Consider the following 12,077-nt stretch of genomic DNA (forward strand, 5'->3'; position numbering starts at 1 on the left):
ATTTGATATCGTTTCCGAAGCATTATCTATTTTATCAATTTCTGTTATTCGTTAAGTAGTATGTGGCCAAAATGACCACAATGTGTTAATTTTAGTTAATTCAATAAAAATATAATAAAACATGTACCTCGTGATATCATTATTCTAAAAACTCGTGACTAATTTTTGATAAATCATGTTCAATGAAATGGCAAGCCTTGTCGGTGTCGGGACATGATACATGTATGCTTTAAAATAATGCCATTGGCTCAACAGGACTTTTGCAAAACCGTATTTCTGTAGAAATTGTACTAGATCAATATAGATCTTCTATACATTTTCGTCAACTGACCGGCAGATTTTCCGAATAGTTGTAAAGAGCCAGCCTAAACGAATGAAAACACGACTCAAATATGCGTAAATATCGGGCAATCTTATATGTCATAAAGGATTTCCAAATGGAACGGGAAGCAGACGATCATTTTAGCGGGAAAACAGCACGTGCCTTCAATGATGCACCTTTTGTATTGACCGCATGTTAAGAGCAAATTTAGCATTTGCGTATATCTTTTGATTATTCAAGTGTTGTCTCGATACAACTAAATTCATGTGAAATCCAATTGGGAAAGGGCTATATGTCAAATAAGAATCATTTTGCTTTACCTTCTTGGCAAAATTAACAGTAGAAAATGGTTAAACTGTCAGCTAAAGACTTTTGCTTGATGTGACAGCTTTGGTATAAAGTAACTGGCTTTGAGAGCATGTTTTTGAGCTACCCAAATTTTCTTGAAAATATCACTATCCACGTGCAGTAAACTTTACAAAGTATTGCGTTGGTAGGGAAAAACGTTACCTGCGTTAATTGCGGCATTTCATTCAACGAGAGGAACGAGAAAATCGCGATTTAAAATAGTGCTTTCTGTGAGAGCTTTTGGACTTTAGAACGGACATTTTTCGAGTTCGGCGATCTATCCAGAAATACGCCATTTTCTGAGCGAAAATCCTACCAAAATGATCTTAGATATCAAAGAGAACGCAGCGGTGACAACTATTTGGTCGTTCACCAAGGAACAGTCGCTTGGGTTTGGTTTTCAAGTCATTTGAAAATACACTTGCTGTGGAAGCATTGCGGTTTGTCCAGGTTATCAGCAAAACTAAAGCAGACACGGACATATGTTATATCACCGGAGGTACGCATTGATATAAGGACTTGCACCAGCTAGGTGTCATTTCACAAAAATATGTCTTTAAAAACTTTACCTTTAAAATCAATGTTTTGTTTACAAAGTCGCTTGGCGTGATACCCCAGTTGAAACGTCACAAGCCACGTGATTGTGTACCGTGGAAATTAGGATTATCGATTACTAATCTTTATTTTCGGGCGAAAACATAGGATAACGGGTGTAAACCTTAGTTTACGCTTTTGAACCCATGTTAACGTTCGATAAACTAGGTTTTTCCGATTAAGAAAGAACACATATTTACGGGGGTGAACCTGGGTTCACAATCGTAAACCATAGTTTATTAACGTGAACCTGTGTTTACGAACCAAAATCATAGCTTAGTTCGAGAAACCTAGTTTATCGAATGTAAACCTAGGTTCACGGTCGTAAACATAGGTTCACGTTCGTAAACATAAGTTCACGTCCGTAAACTATGGTTCACGGTCGTAAACATAGGTTCACGTCCGTAAGCATAGATTCACGGCTGTAAACCCATGTTCACGCCTGAAATTTATAATTGATTTTATAATCCTAATATATCGACCATAAACCATGGTTAACGTTTGATAAACTAGGTTTCCTGATTGAACTACGAATTTCGGCCGTTATCCTATGTTTACGCTCGCTAACCCCAGTTCATGCTTGTAAACCATAGTTTACGAACGTGAACCAGGGTTGAACCTATGTTTACGACTATGAACTTGTGTTTACGAGCGTGAACTATGGTTTACGGCGTTATCCTATGTTTCACTTGAAAATAAGGTTAGTATTCGAAAAAGTTGTAGGTTTTACGTTCGAAAAACCTGGTTTATCGATCGTTTTACGACCGCGAACCTAGGTTCACGTAATTATTGGACAATTGGGCGTGCCATAGACGCCTTTCAAAGTTGAGTCTGTTTTATACAAAATTCTATATAAAATACTTGTGGTTTTGCGTGCTAAAGTGTGGCGCGTGGCCGTTAACTGTTACCTATTGTAATCATGGGTTGCATACACACAATATAATTTGAACAGCTACGGAGCAGGGCTTTAAAGAGGCACCACAAAATAACTGTATTCTTTTGTATTTCCATGATGGTAATTATACATGATTGACAGTGACATATATTAGGCCAAGACAATGTGTTTAATGTCTTAACATTTTATGGAATTAATGTAGTAATATGTACATTAATCAGTGTTTTTAGCTAAATTTCAATCACATTGTGTTTCTACAGTGTAAGACAGTTATTCATCTATATTCTTAAAACTTTGTTAAAAAGAGATCGACTGAATAAGTTTGCATATAAAGTTGTGAAAACACGTTTATTCAGGAAGAGCCTAAATTGTCCAACTGAAAATTTGTTCAACGTCCGTAAACAGGATAGACGTCATGACGTTTCAAAGACAAATAACAATGTTTAGTTCCGGTTTTGTTTTATCAGTTCCAGCGTAACGTTATGAATTTTTGATAAAACAACGTGTTTTGAATCGAGAAATATACTATCAGGAACAAAGAGGAACTGTCAAGGTATTGGATTTTTATTCCGTTTTTCGAAATAAAATATAAATAACTACATAAATATTCTACATATATGTAGTTCGTAATACGTCATTTAAAGCACGAGAGTCATCTTACACCCCGGGGTGTAAGATGGATTTTTCCAGCACCGGTAAAATACCGGAAATCCCCGTCTGGTATGCAAGAAAACTGTATATTACATGTATTATAAGAATGATTTTCATGAAGTTTTTGTGGGCGAAAAAGTAGGTCACTAGGTCGTGGTGGGTCTTTAAACATTCACGGTTATCTACAAAAACTGAATCACTATAATATGATCCTTAGAAATAAACAAGCGCACAAGTTTCACGCGATTATTAAACATTCACGGTTATCTACAAAAACTGAATTGGCGACGACTTCTGAAAAGGGAGTAAACAAGCAGAGTAGCGAGTATGAACATTCTTGCACACCGGACTTGCGTTTTCGGCGATTTTACACATGCCGGCAAAACCCATCTGGCATCCCGCAAATGGCCATGACTTTTGTGCTGTTAATGACAACTAGCGAAATATGCATTGACTATATGATATACTGTTTATGTAAAATACGAAAAAAAAAATAAAATAGGATGATACATGTTATTACTGTTCCACGGAAATGTTAGGACTATTTCGGGGGCGATTATTACTGTTGCTTGTAGGCAGATGCTTCTTAGATAATAGGATCCAATCAGTAGTCCTAAATGGCACTACCTCTGATGCCATCCCAGTATTATCAGGTGTCCCCTGCTCTTCCTAGCTTACATAAATGACCTCCCACAAAACGTCAGTTCCAAAGTCCGTCTGTCTGCAGATGACACGGCAATATATCTAACTTTGTCATCTGCAGATCAATCTGTCACTCTCCAAAATGACCTAAAACTTCTAGAAAAGTGGGAGTTGGAGTGGGATATGGAGTTCAACCCCTCCAAGTGTCAAGTGATCCACGCCACTAGAAGGAAACATCCTATCCCTACCCAGTATTACCTACATGGAGTCCAACTGGAATCGGTCAGCTCAGCTAAATACCTAGGCGTGGATATCTCAAATGACCTATCATGGGACAAGCACACAAACAGGTCAACCAATAAAGCTCACCAAACCCTAGGGTTCTTACGAAGAAACATTAAGGTCAAATCCCAACCCATTAAGACCATTGCTTACCAGACTCTAGTCCGACCCCAGTTCGAATATGCATCCGAGGCATGGTCGCCCCACACCCAAACTCAAATTGACCAAATTGAAAGCGTCCAAAGGAGAGCCGCACGTTGGATCAAGACCGACTACGGCCGTACCTCCAGTGTAACAGATATGCTACAATCCCTAAACCTTCGTCGACTGGATTTAAGGCGTATAGATTCTAGCTTATCACTCTTCTATAAGATTCATCATGATCTGGTTGCTATCCCAATCGTAGTTTACCTGACCCCAATGACCCGTTGTGCCCGCTATGGGCATTCCCTAAGTTATAGGTTAATTACTGCAACCACTGACTATTACAAGTTTTCTTATTTTCCGAGAACAGTGTACCATTGGAACCAACTTCCCCCCAGTGTCGCCCACCTCCCTACCCTAGAGCAGTTCAGTACTGCAGTTTGCAGCCTTGAACATGTCTCGTCCTAGTTATCCTGCAAACTCAAGTTTTAACCTTTTTAATATCACCAAAGTTATTTTTAGTTTCTTTATCACTATATTCTTTCTCTTTTTGATTTTGACGCACAAAACGTCTGCGTTCCCGGGGGTTGGACGTCAATGGCAGATAGATAGTAGGCATATGGTATTAAGAGAATCTGAACCATATTGTTCACTCTGGGGCTAATCGCCCCAAAATCATGTATTAGCAGCACGTGAATTGCCTTGTTTGCACACGGTTTTTCTCCCGTTAATACATGAGCGGATCCAGTGAAAAAAAGTAGTTTTATGCAAGAACACATCATCTGTCACCCAGTGAAATTGTGCGTTTCATGAAGTAGCCTATATATTTTCGAAATGCGAAGCGCTCATTCTATAACCTGTCAGATCAAGTCTATTTTTCAGCTGTACATAGCTGCATCTGACGTGGTTTGAAGATGTTTGCTCGGCTTGTAATATCTTTAGGTAAGTTTATTTTATGATTAAATTATATTTCTTGTGTTCATGCATGTGTAAGACCTACAGAGTCTGAGAGAACCCAGATAAAAAAATAATGTGACCCTTATATAGTGAAAGTGCATATTATATGTTCATAGGGAACTTATTTTCGTGATCGTGTCATTCCGAGAAATTAAAGTGTGTCCCATCTCATTTTGGAACGGGATCAAAGGACATTAAGCATGTTTTTGTGAACTATAAAAACGTCACTATCGGGAATTTCAAGGATTTTCACAAAAGTCGTCTGGCTTTCCAGAACAGCTGAACTTTGTTTTCTCTATTGTTTATTTCTGGTCGCCATTGTCAAAGATTCTCTATTTTTGAGATTTAGGGAAAATTCACGTTATGTTTTGAAAAATCCGGGGGTGTTTCACACTTGTTTTTCATTATAGCGCTAATTTTTCCTTACACAACATTTTGTTGAACTTAATTTCACATTTTTATTTTCAAAGAAAAAAAAAAAAAAAGAATTAATGATGTTAAGAGATACTGATCGACCTTCTGGTATTTACGATTTCTGATAAGTTTACAAGCAATATATATTACCGGAGGTCCAAAATTAAGTGGTGCAACAGCAAACACGGTAAAATTCCCATTCATTTGGTTTAAAAGTTGAAATTCATGAATTCATTTTCCCATGACATTTTTGGCCAAAACCACGAAATCAAACGCCCACTGTTCGGGAGATCGCGTTCATCACGCTCATTCCACCAAGGTTGGGTCATACTCTATATATGAATATTTATATATTTAACTGAAAATGATAGTGAAAATAAATGTAAGCTATTGGAAATAAATCAAGCGCATGTTCAATAGGAGAGATCGCCGTGACGTCACACATTAACATCTGTATATCTAGTGGTGGGCAAAACAAATGTTTTTACATCGTTTGTACATGGGATCGGAATTTTTAATTTTTAATAACTTTTTTGCTCATAAATGGATTTTCAAAATTCAAAAAGTTTAAAAATACTTACAATTTTCATATTTTCGTATTCAAATATATTTTTTTCTTCAATGAATTGCCGTTTGAAATGACATATAATTTGGGCCGCTCTTTGCTAACTTCAGGCACGGGAGGCGAAGTATGATTTTGACTTAATACTTGTCCGTTTTTACCAAAAGTTGTTTTCGACTTGTCCGTAAAATGTTTATGTTGTAATAGGTGAGTTCTGCTTGTCCGTATAGGCTGTGGGACAACCTGGACAAGCCGGGCAACATTTTGCTACCGCTGACTTCGACACAGTTACCTTCTCTTATCCGGATCAACTTTTTACGATATTCCTTTGTTTGAACACGTCTAAATGAGTAAAACGTTTCAGCCGCCGAGTAAAAAGTTATTGCTCTTTGCAGTCAAACGATCTAGCATGACCGTTGATCCCTGTTCGTGACTTAGACCTTATACAGAAAATATGCATGGCCTATTTAGGCAAAGCAAGCTTGTTATCCCCAGTGCATGTCAAATGTACGGCCGCACAAGCTCTGAAATGACTGTTGGCTCCTAAGAGTGACCTTTACCTTTGAGAAAGGTGTCTAAGTTTAGGCAGGACACACCGTTACGTATCATTGTGACAAAGATCTCTGCCAAACGAAAAAAATGCTCATTCCATAACAAAGATACTGTCTTGGCAAGCTTTAAAAATTACGTTTGAACGCTAAGTGGGAGCTTCACGTTGACATTTTGGATTTGGGTTTTCGGGCGACACTATAAACTGTGATATTTCATTTAGAAAACATGTCTGCCAAATATAAAAAGGTTATTACATGCATGACAAAGAACGATACAACTACGCTCTAAAAACCCTTTGAGCCTCTCCCTCCCCGCCCCTCCGCCTCCATACACCCAGGTGTGGCATTAAGCCCGGGTTATGCACCGGCTTATAGTCTCACAGATGCAAAATGGTACTTGCGTTTCAAAGTAATGGCCCGTTCAAGATCTCGTATGACCTTTGACCATCAAGACTAATCGAGAGTGATCCTGATCTGTGAGTTAAGGGCCTGGGGTTTGTGCTTGCCATAACTGCCGAATTTAGCTTAAGGAACACTGCTTTATGTTCGTTAAAGTCTTCGACTTTTACGTGTCGGTAAGAAGCTTTTCCATATTTGTAGAGACTGCAAGCGATCCGGTCGACTAAATGTCATTGAAAGGGCCTCTTTGTGTAGTTCGTCAGTACCTGACTATGTGAGTCAGTCCGAATTTGTTGTGACTGTTAATTTGAACAAATCAAATAAAATAAAATCAAAATTTATTTATTGTCGGAGATATTTTAACAAGTTATCATAAACTAGATATGGAAATGCTGGTAGCAAATAGCTCTATATCCAAATGAAAATGAAATTATTCTAGCCAGCTCGCACCGGTAAGAACCGCGGCTGGCGCCTCCTTAAATTCCACTTTTCAAAAAAAAACAACAAAAAAAACTAGTGCATACGTTTGTCGTTACTGTATAGCTATTTATTTTTCTTTTTAGTTTTTTTCTTGAATCTGAAGTGTGTGACCTGTGATTGTGACAACACAGATATATATACATTGCACCATGACTGTGAGTATTTCTTTTGTTTCTATAATATACATGTGCTTCCTGAAACACTACTTAGACTTTATTAGAATTTGAATAGAATTTTTATTGCATTAAAAAACAGAACGGTAGAAATTAACTATTAACACAAATCTTTGAATTTTATGGTACCGTGTATACATGTAGGCCTATAGGCCTATTCTCCAAACGCGGTGGCTGCAAAAGTCAGAAATTATAAAGTAGCCACTCAGCGACAGTACTGATTTTTGCAGCCACCGCGTTTAGAGGTTCGATGAATTAGGATATACATGGTAAGCTTCAAGCCTTGTACCTATTAGCTACTCCACTCTTCTAACTGCTTTTTCCATAACCAAACCACCCGTTTGTGACTGAGTCGGCGTACACTGCGCCTCTATTATTTCTGTAAGCAAAAAGTAGAGTTTAAGTGCATCATTCAGTGGGCGGCTGATGAACGTTACGAACATTGACTTGTAATACATGTACTGTATAGTGTTCATACAATCGTTATTCTGGTGGTGGATTTGCCATTTTACAACTGGATTTACCTACGAATCAAGTTCGGTTCCCCTACGAAGGGGGTGAAGATAAAGAATGTGGCATATCTTATTACTTCCCTTTATTTAAACAGAAAAGAAATAATTGCTTATTACAATAAAAATTTTCAATAAACATTTCTTACATATAAATAAAAAGCTTTAAAATATTATATTTTATTTCAGTTTTATTTAAATAAATACAATTTATGATGATAAAAAACTTTTTGCATTGTCAAAAACATATTTATATAAATTCTGTTTTTAACGGTGATAATGTACGGACATAGTACGATCACAATTAGTAAAACGCTCACCTGAGTTGAAAAAACTTAGTGAAAATTTTGATGGCCGCCTGTTAAGGGTGGTTCTTATTAAAAAAAAGTTGTTGAATCAAGTACATAGTGATAAAAAATGTCTGTGGTGAGTATAATATGTCATAACGCTGGTGTCCGTCCATCCATTAGCAATTTCAAGTACTATGTAACTGTTTCGTAACTCTTGAAGGACTTCGAAGAAACTTGACACAAATGTTTACCACATCGAGACAATTAATGTGCAGAGTGCATGTTTGTATGGCTTGCTTCAAGGTCAAGGTCACTAGGGGTCAAAGGTCATATGACTTGGTTTGGTGTCTGCTCTGTAACTCTTGAACTGCTGGAAGGTTTTAAACTTTGCACAGATGTTCACCATATTGAGACGACGTGCAGAGTGCATGTTTCGGATGGCTTCAAGGCCAAGGTCACACTTAGGGGTCAAAGGACATCTCTGTAACACTTGAATCCCTTGAAGGATTTCGAAGAAACTTGACACAAATGTTCACCACATTGAGAAGACATGCAGAGTGCATGTTTTGAATGTCATGCTTCAAGGTCACACTTAGGGGTCAAAGGTCATATTAATTAGTTTCGTGTCCGCTCTGTAACTCTTGAACTGCTTGAAGGATTTTACAGAAACTTGGCACAGATGTTCACTACATCGAGATGAAGTGCAGAGCATGTGTTTCGGATGGTTCACTTCGAAGTCAGGCTCACACTTGGGGGTCAAAGGCATACCTTCAGATATATATTGCTCCGCACTCACCATTGCGATGCTCTTGTTTAAAGTTATTTTAGTCGTATGTAAAAAAAACATTTGCAAAAGTCTTGAGGTCTTTAGACTGTCACACAGTATATAGGTATTATTGTATACTTTACAATTAACATGCTCGAGTGATTCTAGCACATGTACCAAGAACATGTTATTAGCATACTTCCAGTTCTTGGTGGAAAGTCGGTGTGTTCTGACATCGATGTCATGTAATGTATAATTAAAAGATTAAAAAATGGCTTTTTTTTTTTAATATACCAGATTATAAATGGTAACAAAGTTTCCTTGACATATTTTAGTTGCTGAAGCGATAATTGGCACATCTGCCAATTGCACATTAAGGTCATATTTCCTGTCCCTGGCGGAATGTCAGCATGTTCTGACGTCAACATCATATAGCAGTGTGTAACCTATAAGGACAATAAACTGCTGCGGTGTGCTTTTTTTTGTCAATTATAAGCGCACCATTATTGCACTGGATGTGCCATTATAACCAGATGGTACATCGCATAATATATTAACCTCTTAATATCCACCCCAGCCTGGCAAAGACCTCTCCCTCTCAGATGACATGGAATGGCTTAACATACATCTGCCTTGACAGTCATCCTATCTCCAGAAAAGTGTAGGTTTTTGTCCTGGCATGGTATTGCGTTGTCACTTGTGAATAAATGAGACATTGAGGATGATCTTATTTTAATCTATATACAGCTTTACATACATTATGTTTTTTGTCACATAGCCTTGAATGACTTGTCACATAGCCTTGAATGACTTAGGCCGGTATGAGAATTTAGTTTAAATGTATTTTATTTCAGATATGATAAACTGGGGTAAGTAGTTCTTTTTTGGTGTTAGTTTATATTAATATCTATTTATCTGTAGGGATTCTGCAGATGAAATGAACATGCGCGCTAATGCTATTCTAGCATAAAACGTGTAAAAACAGATAAAAGAATACAATGTCACTCAATGTCATTAAATTCCATGAAATGCGCGGGAATGTCTGAGTTGATTTTTACATTGACGTCATTTCATTTTGAATTATCTGTTTTGGGGATGAATGACGTTTACGCTTTGCCACCTAACGCAATAATACACCACGCAAGCGCGAGAATCTCTCTGTTAACACACGTTTTCTCTACTGTTAAAACACCCCCAAAAAGTGACAAGAACAGCAGTTTTATGCTAGAATATAATTTATTAGTCTGTTTGAAAAAAAATTAATTGAGAGATGCATTTTGAGTTCTCAATAATTAATACATTTTTATAAAACATAAAAAGCATCTAAATTGCAATTGATTGGTAAGAGGAGAACCATGCAGCTTTTGCATTATTTTAATGCTTTTGCATTATTTTAATGCAAAGAGACTCGAAGTGAATGTTTTTTCCACTTTGTGTAACTGCTCAATGGTATACATGTATTATGTACTTCAGAGATCTTTCAGTCTCAGTGATGTAGAACATTATAAAGGGAATAATTGTTGAAAAGTCTAACTATATAAAACCAAGTTTAAGGTGGTGATTAACATTTGGCACATGCCTTTCCTATAGTTCCCAGTCTCGGACTTACATAAGAACTTTAAAGATAAGTATTTATACTTCTTTGTAGCCTGGCTCCCTGGCTGCATGGTTATTTTTTATATAAATACAGGAAACATTTTATTAGAAAATTTTAAGCCTCTGAAATAGCACAATTTTATCTGATGGCTGAACCTATGTTTGGAGCAAGGGGCAGTAAAAAATGTCAATGTAGAAACTACCCTCTGGAGTTACTTCCCTCTTAATGAAGAAAACTGATATATGTAAATAAGAACAAACATAGGGTCGGAAGCCAGTCTAACTTCTTTGGACTTTTGGACTAGCTTAGATAAATTACCTTAAAATACATTAACTCTCAGCATTGCCATAAACATAATAGCAGTTATAGTTTTGTTAATCTACAGGAAAATACAAGCATGCCATATATGAATGATGTTTTTAGCGGAATCACCTAAGTTCCTGGCAGTGACCTTGTAATCGAGACAAACAGATAGTCTAGTTTATAGATAACCTACTCAAACTTATCCTTACTGATTGACCCTGTTAGTTTGATAGATTTAGCTCCATTTTTCAACAGTGTCGACCAGTTAAACTGTCCAATGTTCATGGATTCTGTACAAGTACTAATATGTTAACCGTATTTTGGCTGAAAACTCTAGTTGTTTGAAGAGTTATTTGATTAATAGGGACGGAACATGGTAAGATAAAGTACTGTCATGCAGTGGTTGATATAAAAGACAGTGGGTCATGTTCAATAACACCAGTCAGTTATGAGATTTCGACATTCCATGGTCACAGCCATGTTCTAGAATTAATAGACTATTAAGCGTGAACTGTCTAAGTTGAGACATTGGGTCCCATTAGATATTAATCTTCAGTGAGTGTTAATATTTCTACTTCAGATGAATATCTACAAAGACCGGTGGACAAAATTAATCCTGATGGTTAGTATTGAAATGTGACATTATCTATGTGTTGAATATCCTGCTATATTTACAAAGCTTATATTTTTTTTAACATGATTTATCATTCTGTCAATAATAGACCATTCTGCCAGTTTATGGATAGTCCTGCATACAGCATTATATATTTCAATATGCTTTTCTTTCAATGTCAAAGATCTAGGTCACTAGGTCAAGGCAAACATTGTACGTTCACTTTAACAGTCATATAAAAGAGTGCCAGAGACAACAGTGCATTGTTTGCCTTGACTTAGTGACCTAGATCTTGGACATGGAAAGAAAAAGCACGTGGTGATATCATAACAAAATGAGGAACTCCGGTTGAGCGGCTCACATGCTGGGAAAACACCCTTTTCCAGGATCATGATATGTCCGCAGTCAGTCAGTAACTATATAAACTATATATATACGTGCAGCTCAGAATATAACGACTGTAGTATCTTTTGATCAAAGCGTCGGCAGGTTTACATAGAGTTCTGCTCAACCCGGGAGTTCCTCATTTTGTTATGCTATTACCCAATACCCTATTGTGTTAATTAAATGTAGTAACACTGCATG

At 37.0% G+C, this 12,077-nt stretch overlaps 1 protein-coding gene and 1 long non-coding RNA gene across 2 annotated transcripts in view; both read left to right on the top strand.

Annotated features, from left to right (window-relative positions):
- The first annotated feature begins 4,756 nt into the window (after positions 1–4,756).
- On the top strand, positions 4,757–9,848 carry LOC128556888 (uncharacterized). Its single transcript, XR_008370883.1, has 3 exons — positions 4,757–4,820; positions 7,325–7,396; positions 9,834–9,848. It is a non-coding gene; the product is annotated as an uncharacterized LOC128556888 (long non-coding RNA).
- Positions 9,849–11,402: 1,554 nt separating this feature from the next.
- The window catches only part of LOC123556528 (uncharacterized), a 179,490-nt gene continuing 178,815 nt past the window's right edge, over positions 11,403–12,077 (top strand). Inside the window, exon 1 of the mRNA XM_053544443.1 lies at positions 11,403–11,501. The gene's annotated coding sequence lies outside the window, so the exon portion shown is untranslated. The remainder of the gene's footprint in view (positions 11,502–12,077) is intronic.

Source organism: Mercenaria mercenaria, chromosome 5 (assembly GCF_021730395.1).
Source record: "Mercenaria mercenaria strain notata chromosome 5, MADL_Memer_1, whole genome shotgun sequence".
Classification (NCBI taxonomy): Eukaryota; Metazoa; Mollusca; class Bivalvia; order Venerida; family Veneridae; genus Mercenaria; species Mercenaria mercenaria.